The following is a 25,395-nucleotide window of genomic DNA, read 5'->3' as shown; positions in this document are numbered from 1 at the left end:
GGTGCTACCAGCAACGCTAGGAGAGCCATGGGCGGAATTGGCGAAAATTGTCCAGAGCTACATTACTTGCGAGGGCAGAAAAGACGTGGTAAGACCATGACATCTAAAACTCCTAGCTGTCTTAAAACAAAAATGTTCTGTGAATTTACCTGCATTGCTTAATTCGCTATTGCATGATGTGGCACGAAGCATGAAAAAGGCACAGCACAAAGAATATGTGGTTAGCCACCACAGATTAATTCGTTTGATAGTAAACCATAGTCTTACCCAGCAGCAGAGCAGCTGGGAAAAATTAATTGATATTATTAATAAAGGGACGACCATGTCTGGACTCCCAGAAAAACAAAAACAAATTGATAGCACACCCCAACGCCCATAGAAGCGAAAGAAGGACGCTTGCACAGAACTGCAAGCTGAAGGACAAGCCGAGAAACAAGCAGAAAAGCAACTTGAGAAACAACCCGACGCTGGTACATCTGAGCAACCAGCAAAACGTAGAAAGTCCGCACGGCTTGTAGAGTTACAAGCAGAGCTGAAGAAACCCCGGGCTTACACGAGCCAAGCAATAGAAATTATAGATGAGCAATCGGCAGAGACAGATATAGAAGAAGAAAGTAATGAGGACGTAGAACAGTCCACAGGGACAGAGGCGGAAGAAGAAAATAGCAGAGAAACAGAGCAGTCCGCCGAGGCAGAAACAGAAGAGGAAGATGAAGAACAGTCAGCGGAAACAGAAACAGGAGGAGAAGAAGAACAGGATGAAGAAGAAGAAGGAGACGAGAAAGAAGAAGTTGAGCGGCCCGAGCAGGAGGAAGAAATGGAACAGCAGGGAGGAAGCCCAGTACAAAACCCGATAGGGGAAGATGAATTGGCCAATATTCTGGCCAATATGGGCGAGTATGGCCAGCCCCTGAGTCCATCCAACCTCCAGGCCGAAGAAGAAACCCAGGAAAAAGATGCACCCAAGGAAGTGCATACGGAAGAAGCAGAAGTAGAAATTTCACCCGTCCATGATGAGAAGGAAACAGAAAATATCAGGCAGGAACGGCCCGTTCCTAGTCAAAAGGCACCAGAGGAGAATCTGGAGGAAATAAGGGCAGAGGAAGAATTGGCCCAAGAAATAACAGAGCCAAGAAAGGTTCTTACCCCGGATCAGCCACCTCAAGAAGAAAATTCGGAAATTAGTCACACTCCAACCCACGGCAAACAGTCAACTATTCTTTCTGAGAAGTTGATGAAAATAAGGGAATTGCAAAAGGAAAAAGGGACACTGTTAAACGTGATAGTCAGGCTTCGCCAGCAGATTAGGCTTCTAAAAGCAAGACAAAGGGGGGTAGGGACCTCAACAAGAAAAAATTCGGCCATGCCAATAAGACCCCGTAAGAATAAAAGGCGAAGAACCGGGAGCCGTTCCACTACTCAAAATCCTGACAGAAGCCAAACTGTTGTCCCTAATGAAGCAGAAAGACAAACTGCTGTTCCAATTGAAACAGAAGGACAGACTGTTGTTCCATTTGAAAAGGAACAACAGTGGGCTGGAGTTCGTGTTAAAATTGAAAAAGATAATAAGGTGGTTCAGACGGAGGCACCACCTTCGGGAGTAATAAGGGTTATGAATTCAAAGCAGCATAATAAGAAACTCCAAGTAAAGCTCCCAGCCTCCACAGATGCATGGAAAAAGGACCCAAAAACAAGAACCCTCCACCATCATTTGAAGCAGGCTCAGCAAGAAGCAGAAAAGCTCAGGGAACAAACGGTCCCCCGTGAAAAATATGAGGAATTACAGCAGTAGTTAAGGAACGTCAACCTGTCAAAAAGCCAAGCCTTCAAAGGATGGCGAAAGGAGCAAGAGAAAGTTGCTAAGGTAACCCGTAGATTAGATGTAGTTATTAAACAAATGGATACCTTGTGTGCTCTGTACAATGATGCCCTAGCATGTAGAGCTCCTGCCAAAAATTATGCCCTGTTTCTAATGGAAAGATACTTACAATTGAAAATTAAAGCCGTTAGGGCAGGTGCTCCCATAGAAATTAACACTATAGACGATTTTATAAACTACTGTAAGCATTATGGGGTAAAAGTACAAAGGTTATTGTGTGAATTTTACCTGCATAACCTTGTACTAGAACAAGAGACCGAGCTGAACCCTGGCCCTTTTGTCGGAGATATTCAATTACAAGCATTCATTTCATTTACAGTTAATCAGATTAAATGGCTCAAAGCCTACAATGCATTTCAGAGACAAGAAAATGGATTAGACCTATGGGTAAGAGCTGAGCCTAGAGACCCGGAACAGTTATGGAGAAGTCATAGAAATCTCATGAGGGCTCCAGGCGTGATTGAAGCATTAGGACCCATGCATGAAGCAATCATTCGGCAAGGGCTTGAATTCTTTTCTTCTATTAAATACCCTGCCATTGAAGCAGCTAAATTTCGATATCGGGTATCTAATCCAAATATTCAGCTCCGAGAGCCATTTAAGTATGAAAATTTTAAGCTTGCTGCTAACTGATTCCCCCTCTATGGTGAAATTGTTTTGAGGGCAGGGCCATCCTGGTTAGGATATAGGTTCCGGAGTCCAATCATTTGGCATCCTGCACCCGGATACCAAGCCCTGTATGAAATGCCCGAGGGCCAGACAAGCCATTTCTTTGATCATCTAGTTTCGCATCATGGGTGTAGGCCCCCACACGAAATTCCATCTCCAGCCTACTCCCTCACTGCTCTGCATGTCAACTACAATGTTTTCATGAGGCCATGAAAAAGGGTAAGCTGGGGGGTGTGTGGAGTACCAAGGAAGGTATGTTTCGATGGTCATTTTGGTATCTTTTCATCAGAACTCAAAAGCCTTTTGCATGAGAAATCTAGATAATGATAAGAATTTATAACGAAACACGAGAGATTAATGAAAAGCACTGATAGTCGTCATTTCTATGTGCAGGAGGGAGGAAATACGGGAGGTGGCCATTCCAAAAGTAAAGACAAGGATGAGCTAACTGCTGTCCCTTTGACGGAAGACCGGAAACGAACCAGATCACAACGAATCAACCCAAGAAAGGACGCGGAGATACCAGCACGAAACAGAAAAGGGAAGAAGTAACGCAGTATTAATGATTCCGCGAATCAATCCTGAGGGATCACTATTTTACCTATTTTCTGTACCTAGATATCTCTGCCATCTTCCCTATAAAAGGGGTAGCACTGTTGGCTTCGGAGAGGATCTTTTTGGGGTGTAATTTCTTTTAAGGAAGATCAAGACTATGATCTTTATGTTCGGTTGAAGACTTGAGTTCCTGTAATTTTATTGCATGCTTTAATACAGGCTTGTTCACTCTTTTATCTTTGAGCCTGGATCTATCTTAAGCGGTGTACCCCTGGAGGCTAAGGGACCGGCCCTGGAGGACACTTGCTCTTGTATTATTACATGTGGTTTCCGTGTGGTTTGTTCATAGACGTACTCTGGTAATCTGCTGTGTTTTGAGAATATTCTATTACACGCTCTGTTGCGATTAAGTCATTTCGTGTTCTTGAACTTTATATCGATGCTATGTTATTTTACCAATTCTTTAAGCATTGATTAATCCCTACAGGACATTGTTACTTTATTACATAATTCTTCACGATTATGTTTTGCATTATAACAAGTCATCTGGAAAGCTCTGTTTTACATGGGTATCGAATGTGACTATTCTTTATTATGAGATACAGTCGTATGTGTTTTAACAGAAGCAAATTAAGTATGGTGTGTTTCTAAGGTTCTATAGTATTGTTCCATCATATAAGATTGAGGGATTGGTGTTTTGATTGGCATGGTTAAATAGAGTTGCAGCTTAAAGAACTCAATTATTACTTATTTCGATTATTGTTCTATTCTTGAACTGTTGTTCCATTTACCTGTTGTTCCATTTACTTGTTGTTCCATTTATTTGTTGTTCCATTTCAATTTGCTGTTCCATTTCCAAATTGCTAATTTGTTGTTTCTTGAGGACAGACTTAGGCTGTAGAGGACCCCAGCATCTGCTACTTGGTCCCCAGAACTCTGATCTGCTCCCATCAGCTATGAAAGGGATGTGTTATTGCTACCAAGCCCTTGGTTGATGTGCTGTTCCATTTCATTATCACATTATCACTTCTTTTATCTGTTGTTTCATTTCTAATCATTAAGAACGATCCTAGGCTGTAGCGATCCCAGCATCTGCTATTTGGCTCCCAGACCTCTGATCTATTCTCATCAGTTATGAAAAGGATGGGTTATTGCTACCGAACCTTTGGCTGATGCAATACTTGGTGTGATTTAGTCCTTTGAAGTAGTTAAGTTGTAGACTTGAATTAGTTTACTTTCGTAGTTGTAAATAGCTGTACTACAAGCATTACTCTGGCAAATGCTAGCCTCAGACTGAGACACCCTTTGAAATAACCAGACGATCCCGAATTTACATATTAATGTGAGGTAACTAGAGGTGAAAGAGGCCCTTTTTATAGCTCCACATCTGCTATTGCAAACTTGATACCTTGACCTAATTGCTTGCTCTCATCCCTAGTCCAGCAACCTAAAAAACCCTAAATTTTCAAATACTCAAACAAGACTTATACATCTAGCCTAAATTCCATTTCTTTTCCAGTTCTTCACTGAGAAATATTTAGAGAGATCCCTCTCTGGTTCAGTAGGGCTAGATACTGAACTGCAAGTGGTTTGAAGTTACCTCTTTCGATTTCCTCCTTAGCCTGGAACATTGTAGAGGATAACACATGGCACATGCATGTGGTTTCTTGGTTACGATATGTCATTGGCATGGAAGATCGACTGGATTGACAATGGATTTTCCTAGCCTTGCCATTTTCAGGATAACCATGGTGATGTGGGTTCATTTCTTTGTTTTTCTGGTTGGTTCTCATGTTCCTTTGGTTGTGGGTTTAGTTATTAGTTCCTAGAGACTTGGTTGGACAAATGCTCTCGAAGCCCTGTAATGGATGGGTTGAGTTATTAGTCCTAGAGCCTTGGTTGGACAAACACTTTGGAAGCCATGTAACATCTTGGGTTGAGTTACTAGTCTTGGGAGCCTTGGTTGGACAAACGCTCTAGAATCCCTTGGTGGGTTGAGTTACTAATCCTGGAAGCCCTAGTTGGACAACCGCTCTAGAAGCTCCGAGAAAGTTGTGGGTTGAGTTACTAGTCCTGGAAGACAGATTGGAAAAAATGCTCTAGAGCCCTAGACAACTTGTGTAGAGACCAATTTGGCGACAGTTAGTGATGTTCGACCGTGAGGTGGAATCACTGGTTGAGAGTTGAGGTGGTTTGGCATTTGAAAGCCTTGAATGCTTTTGATTTATGAATTTTATGAGATCCCAAATTCATGATTGGAATATGGCATGGGGTTGATTGGCTGAAGAGAGACTTGGCTTAGCCAATCTACGATCGGGTGGAACGTGGTAGTTCCATACTAGGTTGGGTTTTGCATCATTAATATGAGGTTATTTCTCCTTGTTAATTGATGAGTACTATGTTGGTTTAAATGTGGACGATATGGTTTTTGTTTCCTTGGTATTTCTGTTGTTATTATGCTGGTTATGAACATGTATTATGACAGTGGCTATGTATGGCTCTCATCGTGTTTTTACTTGTAATTGAATGAACAATGTATATATGTCCTAATAGATGATAATGATGCTAAAGTGATAAGGAAACAATGCCTCATAGTGAATCTCAAATAACTATGAGACCCCTATGTTCAGCTCTATTGTTAAGACCTGTAGATTTCATATTTGTGACATGTTTAACAAAATGTTTGTCATGGATAGTAGGAGTGTAGTCTAGTCCTTGTCAGTGTATTTGCAAATGTATCATTGTTTTGTTGTGTGAATTCATCTCTTAAGGTGTCATTGAGGTATGCGCAGTGACTTGGGCTCTAGGCCTGAAAAGGTGGCACAAATCCCAGAGTCACAGGCACAGGTTTGAGGAGAAAAGTCCCTAGACACATACATACCCATATTGTGAGAGTGTATAGAGCCTCCTGAACGCATGCTTGCCATATTAAGGGAGTGTCTAGAGCCTCCTGGACGCATGCGTGTCCATATCAAGGGAACTTCTAGGGGTTTAATGGTCTAATAACTCAGTGGGGCCTAAGGACGAGTTACCCGATTGGTTGGGATGGCTCCTCGTAGTTCTGTTGCTGATGTGGAAGATATGTGTGGTCTGTTTCCATCGGTTCCACTTCCTTAATTGACACATAGGGAGTCAAATCATATCATAGTAACTTCTCGTCTCATGTTTACCCCGGTTGGTTGGTTATTGGGTAGATGTGGGAGGAGGATGTTACAGGCTTGATGCACAAGTACACATGTTCCCAACCCGAAACTCATTAAACATCCTATTCTGATATGCATAACTTTTCTATTTGTCCTGTGTTTCCTTTATATTCTTCTTGATTACCTGCATTTCTTTTTCCATCTCTTCCAACATATCTGGTCCAATCAACACCCTGTTCTTTGGATCACTCCAAATGATGGGAGTATTACAACTTCGCCCATGCAATGCCTCAAACATACTCATACTCAAATATTCTTGGTACCCACTGTTGTAAATAATCTCAACCAACATAATATACTCTTCCCACCTCCGTTGTTGATGTATCACATACATCCTCAACATGTCCTTCATTATCCTATTGACCCCCTCTGTCTGTCAATCTGTCTGCAGATGATAATTTGTATTGAAGGCCAACTTTGTACCCAAACCTACAAATAATTATTTCAAGAATCTAGAAGTGAACTTAGAATTCCTATCTGACATGATCTTCATCGGAACACCAAGTAACCTCACCACATTTCTGATGAATACCTGCGGTACGTCATTAGCTGAATATGTAGAATTTACTGGGTTGAAGTGCGCTACCTTTGTCCAACATGTCAACCACAACCACAATAGAATCCTATTGTCTAAATGTCCTCAACAAACTTGTAATAAATTCCATGGAAATGACTTCCCATTTCCACTCTGGAATCAGAATCAGCCATAGTAATCCACCTAGATTCTTACACTCTACTTTTACCTGTTGACAATCCAAGCATCTAGCCACAAAATTTGCCACTTCCATCTTCATATTCGACCAATAATAAAACTTATTCAATGCTGTCAGAGTTTTCTGATATCCTGAGTGACCTGAATTTGGCTTAGCATGAAATTCCCTCAAGATAAGATTCTTGAGCTCACTGTCATCTGCAACATATATCTTGTCCCTAAATTTGACCAATCCATCAACTATGAGATGATAGTCCACATCCTGATCACTTGTCCCCTATTGTAACCTGTGCATAAGCTCCCCATACTTGTCATCCTGCTATCCTGCCTAAAAGATTAAATCTTGTAAATATGTCCCATAAGAACTCATAGTTGCTATATGATTTATCTGTATTTTCCTACTAAGAGCATATGCAACCTTGTTCTCTTTGCCTTTAATTTACTTTATCTCAAAGTTGAACTCACTGATCGTGGCCAACCACCTATTTTGTCTGCATTCATATTTGGTTGGTCAAATAAGTATCTCAATCCACTGTGGTTGCTCATTAGTAAAAACCTTCTGCCAAGAAGGTAGTGTCTCCACATCCTCAATACATGGATGATTGTTTCCAACTCAAGATCATTTGTGGATCATTCTGCTTATGCTTATTCAGTTTCCTTGATTCCTAGCATACCACCTGTCCTTCCTTCATAAGGACTCCACCAAGCCCTCTCTTTCAAGCATCAGTACATACCACAAACTCTTTATTTTAATCTGCATTTTTTACAACTAAAGCATTTGTCAAAAGCTGCTTCAGTTGCTCAAAACTAGCTACACATTCTTTTGTCCATTCAAATTTCTTACCTTTCCTTTGCAACGATGTAATAAGATACGCAATATGTGAGAAGTTCCTGGTAAATCTCATGTAATAACTTGCTAACCCCATGACGATCCTACCTCATCCAGATTCCTAGGAGTTGTCCACTCCATGATAACCCTTATATTTTTCAGATCCACTGTTATGCCTTCCTTGGAAACCACATGCCCCAAGTAGTGTACCCTTGTCTGAAAGAAACTGCATTTGCTAAGATTGGCATACAATTGATGCTCTCTCAGCAATCTCAATACTGCTGCTAACTGTTCGACATGCTCTTCCTCATTCTTTCAATATACCAATATATCATCAATGAATACAATCACAAACTTATCTAAATAAGGACGCATAACACTATTCATCAAGCACATAAAAGTAGTTGGAGCATTAGTCAAACCAAAAGGAACTACAACAAACTCATAATGCCCATAGCTAGTCTGGAAAAGAGTCTTGTAGATTTCCTCTTCTTTGATGTGTACCTGATGATATCCAGATTCTCCTGTCAATCTTCGAGAACACTGATGCTCATTCAATTAGTCAAACAAGTCATCAATCCTCGGAAATGGATACTTGTTCTTGATGGTCACTTTGTTAAACTACCTGTAATCAATGCACAACCTAAGAGTGCCATGCTTCTTCTTCACAAACAACACTGGTGCACCCCAAGGTGATACACTTGGCCTAATGTATCCCTTGTCAAGAATTTCCTTCAACTACAACTTTAATTCCACTAAATTTGGTGTGCTCAAAACATTTTCATCTTCAACTTCCTTAACTTTGTCACTGGAGATATGCACCACGAATAACACACACTGTAACACCGTCCTCCCACATTTACCCAAGTTAATCAGTCCCTTGGGGTAAACATGTGATAAGAGGCTACTATGATCTGATTCAAATCCCCATGTACAGTTAAGGAAGTGGAACAAACAAAACACAATGAATCTGACCTTCTGCACATGTTACAGAACCTTCAGGAGCCAACCAACCATTCTAGGTGACCAACCCCTGAGGTACCTTGACGTTTTAATGACCTAGAGCCTCAGTCGCTTCCCATGACATGGGAATGCATGCGACTGGGACCCTCCAATCGCTCCTCCAGCAAGGGCATGCCAGTGACTAGGGACAATTTCAACTATTTATGAGCCTGCGACCCTATATTCTATGCCACTTTTTTAGGGCTATGTCGCAGGCCACTGCCCAGAACTTCATGAAACTTCCAGAAATGAAAAGTAACATCAAAACAATGATACTAATGCAAATAATTGAAAAAAGACTTGACTGGACCCATACTAGCCATGAGAAACATTTCGTCAAACATGTCACAAATATGCGTTCTACAGGTCATAACAACATATATGAGCATAGGGGTCTCATAGTTATCTGAGAATCACTAAGAAGCATTGATGCATTATCACAATAGTTGCATTATCATCTATTAGGTCATATGTTCATTGTTCATTCATTTACAAATAAAAACATGATGAGAGTCATACATCATCACTGTCATAAAACATACTCGTAACCAACATGTAAACAACAGAAATAACAAGGATACAACAACCATAAAATCCACATATAAAGCAATACATTTACACATGAAATACCAAGGAGAAGGAACTCTTATTAATGAATGCATAAGCCAACCAAGTATGAGATTTCCACGAACCAACTAACCATATATTGGTTGAACCAAATCTTTCTTTCAACCAATCACCTCCATTCCATATTCCAAGCATGAATGTGGGACTCGTAACCAAAACTCAACCAGGGATTCCTGAGGCTCACCCTCATCAATAGAACTAGGCTTTACCACAATCCCCATCAGATCACTAGGCCCTAAACAAGCATGGATGCCACCAAATTTCTCCACCTACACCGTGAGGAATTTGTGTGTCTCCTAGTATCTAGGCTTTACCATACATCCTGCCATACAACAATCGGGGATCACTAGGCCTAATCGAGACTCCACCCTCCAAGATTTATCGTATATCTTTCCATTCACTGGCCAAGGATTCCTAGGCCTGATCAAAGGCACCCACCTCCAGGATTTACCGTATATCTCACCATTCACTGGTTGAGGATTCCTAGGCCCACTGAGGTAACACAAAATCTAGATTTACCACAAACCATAGTTTGGTTCAGGGGGTTACTAGGCCAAGGCTTTACCGTAGTCCACAGTCCATTTTAGGGATCACTAGGCAATGCATTTTTTCTTTCAGAGACCACCTCACTCAATTTTTAATCCATCTCACAATCCAACTCAACCAAAACATGAGAACCCCATCACACCATGGCTATCCGAAAATGGCAAGGCAAGGCTGAAGAACACTATCACACCTGGAAAAACCCATGCCAATGACAACAAGAGAACCAAGAACACACATGCATAACCATGCATGCCAAAACTAGAAAGGAAATCATACATGCAACTCGATACCTGCAAATAATCCCGTTGTAGCTGCTTGATCCTTCTCTTCCTTGCTTGATCTTTTTCTTCCTCTTGCCTTCTTTGCTTTTATTGATCCAATAAAACTCTAAGTGTCCAAGAGTGTGAGAAAGAGAAAATATAGAGATAGCTCCAAAAATGAATTGACAAAAAAGGTACCAACTGATCCTCAAAAGCCTTTTTATTAATGAGGGCTCTATTTTCTTCATTTTCCATTATTTTCCTTCATTTTCCTCCTCACATGCAACCTATGACCTTTCACCTTCCTTTTCTCCTAATTTCCATTATTTTCATAAATAAAATGCCAATTAATGCCTCATGCCTTTCCAAATCCTTTTCCAATTTCCTTAGCCATAATAAATCAAATGAAAACCCACACTAGGATATTTTGCCCAACATTTAGCTTGGAATAAGTGTCCCATGACCGTGGTTATTATTTTTTGTTTATTAACTTTATTTACATGAAATTTTCACCAGGGTTGTTATAGAACCCTCCCCCTTGGGAGAACACTGTCCTCGGTGTTCAATGACACCTACAACCAATAAGACTGTTGAGAAGCAAAACATACTACCTATGGAGCTTTATAACTTAGCTCGACGCAGTATTTACAATGATCAACCTGTTGGGAATAAAACCAACATGACAACCATAATGACATGACACCCATACTACTTATTGGAGCTTTATAACACAACTCATGGCGATATTTAAATCCATATACATATGTGCATATACCAAAACATATACCGAAAAATTCAATCAACCAGCGAATAGAGAAGGATACATAATCGACATTTGATCCACCATCTCCCATGTAGCTTCATCAGGCCCAAAGTGCTTCCACTGCACTTTAACTTGCTCGATTGTTCGGTTCCAGAGAATGAACATCTTTCTCCGCAATATACACTGTGGTTTCAGTTGGAATTCTCCATTTGGGTCCACATGTAATACATACCAGTCAATTACATGATCCACATATTTAACATACTTCTTAAGCAATGACACATGGAAAACATCATGGAATTTCACTGCCGGACGAAGTGCAAGTTGATAGGCTAATGGTCCAATCCTTTCAATAATCTTGAAAGGTCCACAAAATTAAGGTGTCATCTTGGCACACAATCTAATCCGCAAGGAGCTCTTCTTTGGCTTGATTAGCAAATACACTTATTCCCCAACCTAAAACTCCTTAAACAATTTGTTTCGATCTACATAACTCTTTTGTCTATCTTGTGTTACCTTTATATTCTTCTTGATTACCTGCATTTCCTATTCCATTTCATCCAACATGTCCGGTCCAATCAACACCTTGTTCACTAGATCACTCCAACTGATTGGAGTATTACAACTCTACCCATATAGTGCCTCAAACATACTCATCCCCAGTGACTCTTGATACCCATTGTTATAAGCAAACTTAGTGAACGAAAGGTACTCCTCCCATCTCCTCTAATAATGCATCACATACATCCTCAACATTTTCTCTAATATCATGTTGACCCTCTTTGTCTATCCATCTGCCTGCAGATGATAAGTTGTATTAAAGGCCAACTCTGTACCCAAACCTACAAATAACTCTTTCCAGAATCTAGAAGTGAACTGAGCATCCATGTCAGACACAATCTTCTTCGGAACACCATGTAATCTGACCACATCTCTGATGAAGACGTGCTACATCGCTAGTTGAATAAGTAGATTTTAATGGAATAAAGTGCACTACCTTAGTCAACATGTCCACGACAACCTTGATGGAATCATGTTGTCTAGATGCCCTCGACAAACCTGTAATGAAATCCATGGAAATGACCTACCACTTCCACTTTGGAACCATAATCAGTTGTATTAGTCCACCTAGATGCTTACATTTTGCTTCCACCCGCTAACAGTCCAAGTATCTAGCCACAAACTCTTCCACGTCCTTTTTCAGATTCAGCAAATAATAAAATTTCTTCACTATTGTTAATGTCTTATGATATCCTAGGCGACCTGAATATTGTTTCACATGAAACTGTTTCAAGATATTCTTCTTGAGCTCACTACTATCTGGCACATATATCATATCCCTAAATCTAATCAAGCCATTTTTTTGTGAGACGATAGTCCACATCTTGATCACCTATACCTTGTTGTAATATGTGCATAAGCTCCATGTACCTGTCATCCCGCTGAGCTGCCTATAAGATCCAATCTTGTAAGTTTGTCCCATAAGAACTCATGGTTTCTATATTATTCACTTGTATCCGCCTGCTAAGAGCATTTGCACCCCTATTCTCTCACCCTTAATGTACTTAATCTCAAAGTAGAAATCACTGATCCTGGCCAACCATCTAGCTTGCCTGGCATTCAAATTCGGCTGATCAAACAAGTACCTCAACTCGTGTTATCACTCATCAATACAATCCTTCTACCAAGAAGATAGTGCCTCCACATTTTAACCGCATGAATGATCGCTGCCAACTCAAGATCATGTGTCGGGTAATTCTGCTTGTGCTCATTCAGTTTTCGTGATTCATATAATACTACTTATCCCTCTTGCATAAGGACTCCACCAAGTCCTCTCTTGGAAGCATCTGTACACACCACAAACTCTTTGTCCAGATCTGTAATCTTTAACACTAGAGCATTTGTCAACAACTGCTTCAATTGCTCAAAACTTGTTGCACATTCCTATGTCCATTCAAATTTCTTATCTTTCCTTTATAGTGATGTGATAGGATATGCAATGCGAGAGAAGTTATTGATGAACCTCCTATAACAGCCTTCTAGCCCCATAAATGATCTTACGTCATTCACATTTCTAGGAGATTCCCACTCCATGATAGTTCTTATCTTCTCTAGATCAATTGTTATGCCTTCCTTGGAAACAGTGTGTCCCAAGTAATGTACCTCTGTCTAAAAGAAACTTCATTTGCTAAGCTTTGCATGAAATTGATGCTCTCTTAGTAATCTCAACACTATTGTTAAGTGATCAGTATGCTCTTCCTCATTTTTAGAATATATCAAGATGTCATTAATGAATACAATAACAAACTTGTCCAGATAAGGACGCAATACACTATTCATAAAGCACATAAAGGTAGTTGGAGCATTAGTCAAACCAAATGGAACTACAACAAACTCATAATGCCCATACCTGGTCTGGAAAGTTGTATTGTATATGTCCTCTCCCTTGATGTGTACCTGATGATATCCTGACCTCAAATCAATCTTCGAGAACACTGTTGCTTCATTCAACTGATCGAACAAGTCATCAATCCTCGGCAACAGATACCTGTTCTTAATTATCACTTTGTTCAACTACCTGTAATAAATGCATAGCCTAAGAGTGCCATCCTTCTTCTTCACAAACAATATTGGTGCACCCCAAGTTGATACACTTAGCCTAATGTATCCCTTGTCAATAATTTCCTTCAACTGCAACTTCAGCTCTATTAACTCTAGAGTGCCCATTCTATACGGTGCCTTCGATGTTGGTGTTGTCCCTAGTACCAACTCAATGGAAAATTCCACTTCTCTGTGAGGCAACAACTTTGAAATCTCTTTTGGAAACACATCCTGAAATTGCTGCAAGATCGGGTACCTTCTCAATACCTCTGCATCCTCATCCTCCTTACCTTTATCGCTAGAAATGTGCATTGAAAATAAAACACACCCTTTCTTGCGACTATGGTTTTCTTGCATAGTTGTAATCATTCTCGTTGATGTTGCCTTCTTCTTACCCTATAAGACTCTTTGTTCTCCATTGTCATCCAAGCACTCAATGGCTTTGTCATAACAATCCACTTTTGTCCTATGAAGATACAACCAGTCCATACCCAACAACATATTGTATGATCCCAACGACAATACATTCAAATGTGTTGATGTAGGCATACCATTCAACTCAAAATCACAAGCTCTTACCAAATGATGAACTCTCTTCTTTGTACTTGTAGCCAACTGCACTAACCAATATTTTGCATGCACTTCTTTATTCAAACCACGCTTATCCACCAAGTCAGGGTTAACATAACTATAATTAGATCCAGGGTTAATCAAAATAGAAACAAATTTATCACAAAGCTTACCATCCATCTCAATTATAAATGCCTTGTGATCTACCTTCCTGTTATCCAACGCAGCATAAATACAAGGAATGCTCTACCCAACATCCCCAACAGTCTGCGCCTCCCGTGCACTGTAGATTTGAGGCCTACCACCTTGATTTTGCAGACAATCTCTCTTAAGATGTTCCTTACCACATGTCCAACACTCCAACTGCCCTGTACCATCACCTCTATTATGTTGTTGTGATCCATGTCCTTGTCTAACTACGTTGAACTTCTTGTATGTTGCAACATTCTCTTTCTCTTCTTTATTTTGAGGCCTTTTTCTTTTCGACTGCCATTTACCTTTACCTTTATCTTTCCCTTTCCATTATTTTTTAGATTCATTCTTACGCTTTGACTACTTGTAACAATGTTTCAATTTCCCAATAACTTCCTCAAGTGACCGAGGCTCATCATACTCAATCTGATCTCTAAAAATTAATGGAAATCCACTAACAAATCTTTGAACTTTGGCCTTTTCATCCTTAAGATATGGTACATACCTCAATAGCTCTAGGAACTTGGTCGTATACTCCTCATCTATCATCGATCCCATTTTAAGCTCATAAAATTCCTTGGCTTTGTTATCATAGTACCTTTTTGACAAGTATTTCTTCCTGAAAAGTCTCTTGAATTCATGCCAACTCAAGTCTTATGTCTTGATGTCTCTGACCCATTTTACATCTTCCCACCATATGTCTGCTTTCCCTTTGAAGCCAAAGATAACTATCTTGGCCTTCATATTCTTTGTGTACTCATGCAGTTCAAAGAACTTCTTCATCCCAAGTAACCAAACCTCTGCATCCTCTGACTTGTTCAAATCTCCATCAAAGGTAGGTGGCTTAAATTTCTTAAACTAATCCAGAAAATATCCCCTGTCACTCCTCTTGTAAGGATGATAATGATGACTTCGTTCCTGTCAGAACCATAATTAGAATAGAACATGTGTCCATCACCTCTCCTATCCGGAGTGTCCAAGAACCTGCCATCTCTAATCATGTCATCCTTATCCAACTTGTGCCCACCATGAGATCTATTGCCATATGCCCCATTAGTCCTATCCTCTTATCCATTGCTGATCCAAAGTGGTCCCTGCCTCTACAATTTTTAAAACTCTGAAGGATTATTGCATTGACTTCTACATGATTCTCATGTGCTTGCATGATTATGTAATTATCTATTTTGCAACTTCTTATTTCTTCCTTCAATATTCTCAATGTATATGCTAAGTCAGAAGAGTGCCCAACACCATGATGCTCATCTGATCCAAAGGGAGAGTCCCTGGAACTATAGTCTACCATCTTGCTAGTCATATTTGATATATTTCCTACAAGTATACCATGTTAGCTAAACCAAAATATAAAGATAATCAACATACCTCAGTATAGTTTTGTGGAGGATATCTTGTCTGCAAGATCAACTAGATTAGCCCAATACATGTATAAACATAATCATAACAATACATAAACATCATTTCAACCATTATTAATGCATGACCATACCGACCACATACCATGACCTCATGCATGACAACTATAACCATGTCAATGTATGCATAATCAACATATGTACGACATACATGCATACACAATACATAGAAACACTGACATGCATAACCAATTCATAACTGACCTATACTCATGATAAACACATCCAACAACAACACCATCAACTTTCACATGGTGACACCTTTGCAACCATGGCCACCACCATGCATACACAAGTACATAGACCACAAGCATAGAGAACACATATTGCAACCAATATGAATGCATGACCAACACACCACCCATCCAGTCCAAGGGGTGAACCATGCTCTGGTACCACTCTGTAACACCTTCCTCCCACATTTACCCAAGTTAACCGGTATGTTGGGGTAAACATGTGACGAGAGGCTAGTATGATTTGATTCAACTCCCCATGTACAGTTAAGGAAGTGGAATTGACAAAACACAACCAATCTGACCTTTTACACATGTTACAAAACCTTTAGGAGTGATCCAACCCTTCCAGGTAACTAACCCCTGAGTTAACTTGACATTTTATTGACCTAGAGCCTAAGTCGCTCCCATGATATGTGCATGCATGTGACTGAGACCCTCCATTCGCTCCCATGATATGTGCATGCATGTGACTGAGACCCTCCATTCGCTCCCACAACAAGGGCATGCCAGTGGTTGGGGACTTTTTCAACTAGTTTTGAGCTTGCGACCCTGGATTCTACGCGACTTTTTCAGGGCTAGGTCTCATACCACTACCCAGAACTTCATGAAACTTTCATAAATGAAAAGTAACATCGAAATAATGATACTAATGAAAATACTTGAACAAAGACTTGACTGGACCCCTATTAGTCGTGATAGGCATTTCGTCAAACATGTCACAAATAAGCATTCTTCAGGTCATAACAACAGATCTAAGCATAGGGGTCTCATACTTATTTGAGAATCGCTAATAAGCATTGATGCCTTATCACACTAGCTACATTATAATCTATTAGGTCATATGTTCATTTTTCATTCATTTACAAATCAAAACATGATGAGAGCCATACATCATCATTGTCATAAAACATATTCATAACCAACATGGAAACAAAAGAAATAACAAGGATATAACAACTTTAAAATATACATATAAATCAGTGCATTTACACATGAAATACTAAGGAGAACGAACTCTTATTAATGAATGCATAAGCCAACTAGGTATGGGACTTCAATGAACCACCCAAGCATAGATTGGTAGAACCAAATATTTCTTTCAGCCAATCAACCGTGTGCCATATTCCAAGCATGAATGTGGGACTCATAACCAGAAATCAACCAGGGCTTCCCGAGGTTAAACCACCTCACCCTCATCAATAGAACCAGGCTTTACCGCAATCCCTACTGGATCACTAGGCCCTAAACAAGCATGGATGCCACCAGATTTCTCCACCTACACCGTGAGAAATTTTCCTGTTTCCTAGTCTTTAGGCTTTACCATACATCTTGCCATACAACGGTCAAGGATCCCTAGGCCTAATCGAGACTCCACCCTCCAGGATTTACCATATATCCTACCATTCACCGGCCAATGATTCCTAATAATAATCAAGGGCACCCACCTCTATACTTTACCATATATCCCGTCATTTACTGGTCAAGTATTCGTAGGCCCACCGAGGTAACACAAAATTCAGCTTTACCGCAACCCATAGTCTGGTTCAGGGGTTACTAGGAAAAGGATTTACCACAATCCACAGTCTGACTCAAGGATCACTATGCTATGTGTTCTTTCTTTTAGAGACAACCTCACTTAGTTTCAAATCCATCAGGAAATCCAACTCAACCAAAACATGAGAACCCCATCACACCATGGTTATTTGGAAATGGCAAGGCAAGGTTGAAGAACATTGTCACATCTAGAAAAACCCATGCCAATGACATCAAGAGAACCAAGAACACACATGCATAACCATGCATGCCAAAAATAGTAAGGAAATCATACATGGAACTCGATACCTATAAATAATCCCAATGTAATCACTTGATCCTACTCTTGCTTGATATTTTGCTTCATCTTGCCTTCTTTGCTTTTCTTGATCCAATGCTGAAGTGCTCCAAGAAAAATCTAAGTGTCCAAGAGTGTGAGAGAGAGAGATCCAAAATTAAACTGACAAAAAAGGTACCGACTGATTCTCATAAGACTTTTTCTTAATGAGGCCTCTATTTTCTTCATTTTCCATTATTTTCATTCATTTTCCTCCTCACATGCAACCTGTGACCTTTCACCTCCCTTTTCTCCCAATTTCCATTATTTTCATAATAAAATGTCAATTAATGCCTCATGCCTTTCCAAAGCATTTGTCATTTCCTTTGCCAATTTCCTGATCCATAATAAACCAAATGAACACCAACACTAGGATGTCTTGCCCAACATTCAGCTTGGAGTAAGTGTCCCATGACCGTGGTTATTATTTTGCCTTTATTAACTTTATTTACATGAAATTTTCACCAGGGATGTTACACACACCCTTTCCCTATGATTGTGCTTCGCCTGCATAGCTGTCACCATTCTAACTGATGTTGCCTTCTTCTTACCTTGCAAAACTTTTTGTTCCCCATTGTCATCCAAACACTCAATAGCCTTGTCATAACAATCCACATTGGTCCTATGAAGATACAACCAGTCCATACCCAAAAACATATCATATGATCCTAGCGGTAGTACATTCAAATGTGTTGATGTAGGCATACCATTCAACTCAAATGCGCAAGATCTTACCCAATGATGAACTCTCTTCTTTGTACCTGCAGCCAACTACACTAACCAAGATTTTGCATGCACTTCTTTATTCAAACCACTCTTATCCATAAGGTCGGGATTAACATAACTATAATTAGATCTGGGTCAATCAAAATAGAAACAACTTGATCAAGAATCTTACCATCCATATCGATAATAGACGCTTGGTGATTTGTCTGCCTGTTATTTAATGTTGCATAGATCTGTGGAATACTATGTCCAACATCCCCCACTTTTTACGCTTCTTGTGTATTGTAGATCTGCGATCTACCACCCTAATCTTGTGGACAATCTCTTCGGTGATGTTCTCCACCACAAATCCAACACTCTAAAGGTTTCCTATCATCACCCTTGTTCTACTCCTCAAACCGAAATCCCTGCCCTCTGTCAGATGCATTGAACTTCTTAGGCGGTGTTGCATTCTCTTTGTTACTTGTGTCTTGAGGTCTTGTTCGCTTCTTATCCCATTTTCCTTTATTCTTATCATTACCTTTCTAGTCCTACTTAGTCTCATATCTGCACTTTGATTGCTCATAACAATGCTTTATCTTTCTGATGGCTTCCTCCAATGATCTAGACTTATCGAACTCAATCTTGTCCTTGAATGCTACCGACAACCAACTAATGAATCTCTGGATATTTGCCTTCTCCTCCTTAAGATAAGGCACATATCTCAATAAATCCAAAAAATTTCTAATGTACTCCTCATTGGTCATAGATCCCATCTTCAACTCATAGAAATATTTTACTCTGTCGTCATCGTATCTCTTCAATAGATACTTCTTCCTGAATAGTCTCTCGAACTAACTCCAAGTCAACTCTGTTTCATGAATACCTCTGACATTCTTTACATCTTCCCACCAGATATATGCTTTACCTTTAAGACTGAATGTATCTATTCTAGCCTTCATGTTCACTGAGTAATCAAGAAACCTGAAGAACTTATTCATCCCAAGCAACCATGCTTCGGCATCCTATGATTCTTCATTTCCCTATCAAATGTATGTGGCTTTGCTTTCATTAACCTATCTGGAAAATATCCCTTGTCATTCCTCCTGTAAGGATGATAACAATGATGACCATGATACTTGTCTGAACTAGAACTAGAGTAAATCCCATGTCCACTGCCTCGTCTATCAAGTGTATCCAATAATTTTCCACCTCTAACTGTGTCATCTCTGTTGGAAATACTGAGGGGAGGGGGGGGTGAATCAATATTTCTTTTCAACTTTTATTTTACTAGTTAAAACATTTATATTCAGAACACAAGATGAAAAACAAGAATAAATTATTTTATTAATATAATCTTTACAATAAAATAGATACAATATATAATATATATATATGTGTGTGTGTGTGTGTGTGTGTGTGTGTGTGTGGTTCTAATCTATTGCCAAGCACCAACTTGGACTTTTGTGAGGCTCCAACCTCCAAAGCACCAACTTTGTTTTGTCAAGGCATCAACCTTGGACTTAGGAGCACCAACTCCCAGGACACCAATCCTTCCAGTTTTGAGGCACCAACCTGAAGGGCTCCAACCCTCTGTTGTCAAGGCACCAACATTGGATATAGGAGTACCAACTCCAAGGACACAATCCTTCCACTTCTGAGGCACCAACCCCAAGGACACCAATCCTTCCACTTCTAAGGCTCCAATCCCAAGGGCTCCGACCCAATCTTGTCAAGACATGTTTGATAGTGATTCTCTACTCCCAAAACTCTTCTTTATTGAATTCTATCTGTTTACAGCTTCACTGTAGTCTCCATGTTACAGCATCAATGGAAGCCAGTCTTCATATGAAGAAGTCTTTACAACTGTTCATACTGTCCACACAGAGTCTGCAAAATTTATCTCATGATGATATAAAATATCCATCATGATCTCTTATAATGTCTCCACACAGCTTTAGTGAGTCTACTATTAGCTATACTAAGCTCTGCACAAGAACCAACTCTCTGTTTCAAGCCTCTATTCTACCAGTCATAGTAAATGCTTCATGCATGACTGCTTCTCACTGTTCTCTTACTTCCCAAAAAAAAAAAAAAAAAAAAAAAAAAAAAAAAAAAAAAAATCACATATGCTTCAATGCTAGTGCTGGCTACTGCTCCCTTCAAACGATGTCAAATAAAACTTTATTTATTATATCACAGAATTGTTCTTCAGAATGCATTATGTACCTAATTAATTCATCACAGGTCTGAGTCTTTCACAGGGTAACATGATCAACAGAGTTGCTCATCCTTCGACTGCCTCCTGTCCGGCTGGACCTTCGTCTTCCTTCTGTCCTGCTGGACCTTCGACCTCTTTCTATCCTGCTGGACTGTTGGCTTCCTTCTTTCTTCCAGTTCGCCAACAACCACTCATAAAGGCAATTCTCTGTTTTCTTATACTGATACGCCTGACCTTTGGCTTCCCTTTTGCTCGCTTGAACTTCCGCTTCCTCTATGCTCGCTCGATCTTTTGGCTTCCCTCCTTTGGTCACTTTAGCTTCCTCTGTGCTTGCTCGTCCATCTACGCTCGCTTGATTCTTTGGCGTCCCGGTCCATGGCTTCCTCTGTTGGGAGGCCCCACATGCCACGTCACTATCTCAATCGTAATCGGCGGTCTGGCAGCGACAACCCTTATGATTTGTGTGACTTCCCTGATACCTGGACGCGATATTACATAAAGGTATATTTTATGGAGCTATCGGGTCCACGTAGTATATCGCAATCGGCATTTTGACATAGTTACAGTTCTTCACGACTTGCGATATGCGACAGATGCAATATAACAATAAATAGAAGTTAATATACCTGTCGAGTCCGTATATATATATATATATATATATATATATATATATATATATATATATATCACAATCACAGTTTATAGTGTACCATCCCTTTATAACTTGCGATACATAACTTCCAACACAGCGAACGCAATATAACATTAGGGCGTGTTGTAATAATGGTCCTCGTTCTGCACCATCAATTTCTTCTGTATTAGAACCGACGATCAACACTCGGTCCGATCAACACAATTCATCGAAAGCTTGCTGCATCGTAGATCTCTTCTCTCCAGATCTAACGGTCCCGACTTAACCCGATCAACCCAAAACCGTCCGTTGATCCTTCGCCATCGATCAACCTGTGCTAGATTCAATGGCCTACATACATTTCGGGTGAGCCACTTGTAAGGGAAATAACCACTCGGAAAGGTGGATTTCTCTCTCCACCCGAGTGCTACATATCGTTCGGTTAATGGAATCGAGGGAGCTCCTCTAAATATTGCTTACTGCCTAGTGTCCACCTGATAACTGCTGACACTATTACAAACCCGCTTTTTGGAATATAACCACGTGCATTAAGCAATCACTTAAATAAAGCGCTTAATCGTTTAACTGTGAGATTAACACTTAATCACAAGATAATCATGATTTGTGAATAAAAGCGTTAAGCACTGAGATTTATGTTTTTCAGTGGGAATACAAAGAAATACCCAGTTAACTGTTGAATGCGGATACAGATAGTAACGAGAGTCCACACCAAGCAAGAGTCTTGCTCTCTTGGCTTAATTACAACAATAAATTGACCTCTGTCTCAAACCCCCTCTAACACTCAACCTCTCGCTTCTCACTCAAAACCTAATCATCTCAGCTCCCTTGACTTTCCGCTCTTCTCTGGTCTGATATGGCTCCTCTGTTAACTCCTCTAATACTCTGCAGTTCTTCTTTGGCATATATTACATGCGATACTCCCGATATGGCTCCTCCTCAATCTCCTGCTCTTACACTAACTTGGCTTTCCTGTGGCTTTCGATACTGCTCCAATACCTCTTCTCTGCTTTGATAGCTCTGCTCTGATAGCTCCTATGACTTCCGATATTCTCTCCAATGGCTTGACTGTCTTGGCTTTCCTCTGGTTTCTCCTCATGGCTTCTTGCTCCTGTTTCTTCACGGATCTGCTCTACTTCTCCTTGGCTTCATATCATCATTTAGTATCCTAGAATATTTCCATATTGACATACTCCTGTTGCTTCATGGATCTGCTCTACTTGGCTTCACATCATTGTTTACTGTCCAGAATATTGCCATATTGACATCAATGACAACCTAGATTAACAATCTCCCCCTTTGTTATTGATGGCAATATTCTTCTTCTCTCCCCCTTTGACATCAATGGCAAAGGAGTGCACAAGGACTCCCCCTGTCGAACTGCTACTCTTCTTCATGAATAGTAGATCTTCATGGGTTTGTTACTCCCCCTGTCATAGTGCTCTTCTTTTTACTCAAGATAGAAGGATTGTTGCAACTAGCACATTATCCCCTCTTCATGTCTCAGAACTACTTTATCATGGCTTCAACAATGCTTCAGTTTTGTTAGATGCTACCAACTGCTCTTGCTTCATACTTCATTCCCAGATGTATCTGTTTGTTTGAAGGTTGCCTTTATTTGTGTCCATAATTTACCTGTTCTCACATTCAATCCCTGAGTTGAGGCATAAACTTCTGTAATAACAACAACATGGTTATTTGCCCTATTTCTCTAGTATTAGATGACATTCTCTGTTGTTCCAATTTCTACTTAGTGATCAAGTGGAAAACATCTTCAACACCAGTCCAAAGAATAGTTAAGAGATCAAGTTCTTCAATGGAGTGCTCCTGAGAAATGATCTTTATTAATGAATGATTGTTAATATAGCTCAACAAGGATTTCATAAGGACCCTTTCACTAATAGCTTCTACAATAATGATCAAGAATCACAGGCTCCCCCTAACTATATGCATCTTCTCTTTTGGCAGAATCTTCCTATCAAATGCTCAGATTGTCGAAGATCAGGTCAACAACATGTGTTGTTGGCTAGAGAGTTCAAGGGACTTTCAGATTGTATTTGCTTCCTTCTCCATACTTGTGTAACTTTCTTCTTTTGCATGGTTCTAGCTTGTGTAAGAGCCCAAGTTAAGTTACAATCACATGCCATATGACCAATGTTATGACACTTGAATCATTCTACATTGTTCATGAATAAGAATTCATGATTTCTTCCTGCAAAATTGTTCCTTGGAGATTGTTGGGGACCATAATATCTATCTTTATGATATGGTTGGGGACCATAACATCTATATTTATGATATTCTTTACAATCTTTTTCCATGTGACCAAAGTTTGTACAAGAATAACAATAACCAAGAAATAAACTTTGGTACCTAGGAGATGGAGATTTCCTTGATGTACTTCTAAAGTCTTTCTGTCTTGAGATCCTTTGATGATAACCATTTCTTCTAGCATCCTTGACATTATCTACATTTCTTCTTGGAGCAGGATTTCTTCCATTGTTGCCTTGATTTTTCTCCTTGCCTTTGCTGGAACTGGGAGCATCACCATTTCTTTCTGGCTTCTTCACATCCCTTTTGTTTGAAGCATTATCATTCTTGTTTGAGGATTCACCTGCATACCCGAGACCTAATTTATCAAATGGACATCTTTGATGGCTGAGCATGTCATCCAAGGCTTGAGAGCTCTTCAAGGTTTTGTTCATCCCTTCAACCTTTTTCCCGAGGAAGACAATCTCTTCTTCCAATCTTTCACACTCATTATTCTTCTTAGCAAGTTGTTTCTCAGTTTCTTCCTTGATATGAGCAGCTTCATTTGCTTCTATTTTAAGGGAGATGATATCTGACTTCATTTTGAATATTTCTTCATTTTCCTTTGCTATATTGCTCTCGATTTCTTCATTTATCCTTGTAGCTTTACATGGTTCAACCTTAAGAAGTTTGATGTTAGATTTTAATTTGAAAATTTCTTCATCCTTTGCTTTTAGTTGACATATCATGGTGTTTCTCTCCTTTTCTACTTCATCAACCTATTCTTCTATGATTTCCAATGCTTCCATTGTCTTCTCAGCTCCTTGTGCTAACTTTCTTGCTTCTTGTAGTTGAGATTTGAGAGAGGAGACCTCTACCTTGTACTAACCAATCTCTTCTTCAAGTTTGTTCAAGCTCTTGTGCCTTTGTTCAAGTTGAGTTGACAAGGTATCTTCTCGTTTCTTTGCTTTATCCAATTGATTTGTCATGGATATGACTTTTTCATGTTGCTTTCTTTTGCTTTGATGAAATTCCTTCTTAGGCTTGGCAAGCTGTTTGGTCAATTTAGTGTCCTAAATTGCTCTACATAAATTATCAATCCGGGTATTGTAAACTGATGAAGTGTAGTGCATTGTTTGTGTTAGATAACCCTTCTTACTTTGTTGTTTTTGTGTTTTATGTTGTTTTGGGGGTTCTTGGTCTTTAGTTCCTAATGATTTACAATGTAATTATCAGAAATTTAAATCTAACTTTCGTAAAGACTGCTCAAAATCTAAAAATGAAAACAAATCTTAAGAAAGACTTGGAAGCAAAGCTTAAGCAAGAAATGAAAACAAAGTTTCTATTCATGTTTCACTATTATTTCCAAATCATGAATTAAAACTGAAAGTGAAATTTGCAATTGATGTCTAACTAATTACAAAAATAAAACTAAATGAAATACTTAGTTACTCTTCCTCTCAATTTTGGGAGAAAGTCTCCTTGGGATGACATTTGAGGAATTTTGTACTTCATTATTCTAAGAGAAAACAAATACAGAGATGTAGCAAAGACTCATTGCATAAATGAAATGTTCAACCACTTAGTTTAGGATGAATTATCAACTTGAAGGGTTTTTCAGAAACA

The sequence above is a fragment of the Pinus tabuliformis genome, chromosome J (genome assembly GCF_031772625.1).
Source record: "Pinus tabuliformis cultivar Carrire ecotype Pingquan chromosome J, CPIR1, whole genome shotgun sequence".
Lineage (NCBI taxonomy): Eukaryota > Viridiplantae > Streptophyta > Pinopsida > Pinales > Pinaceae > Pinus > Pinus tabuliformis.
This window is presented reverse-complemented; position numbering follows the sequence as displayed.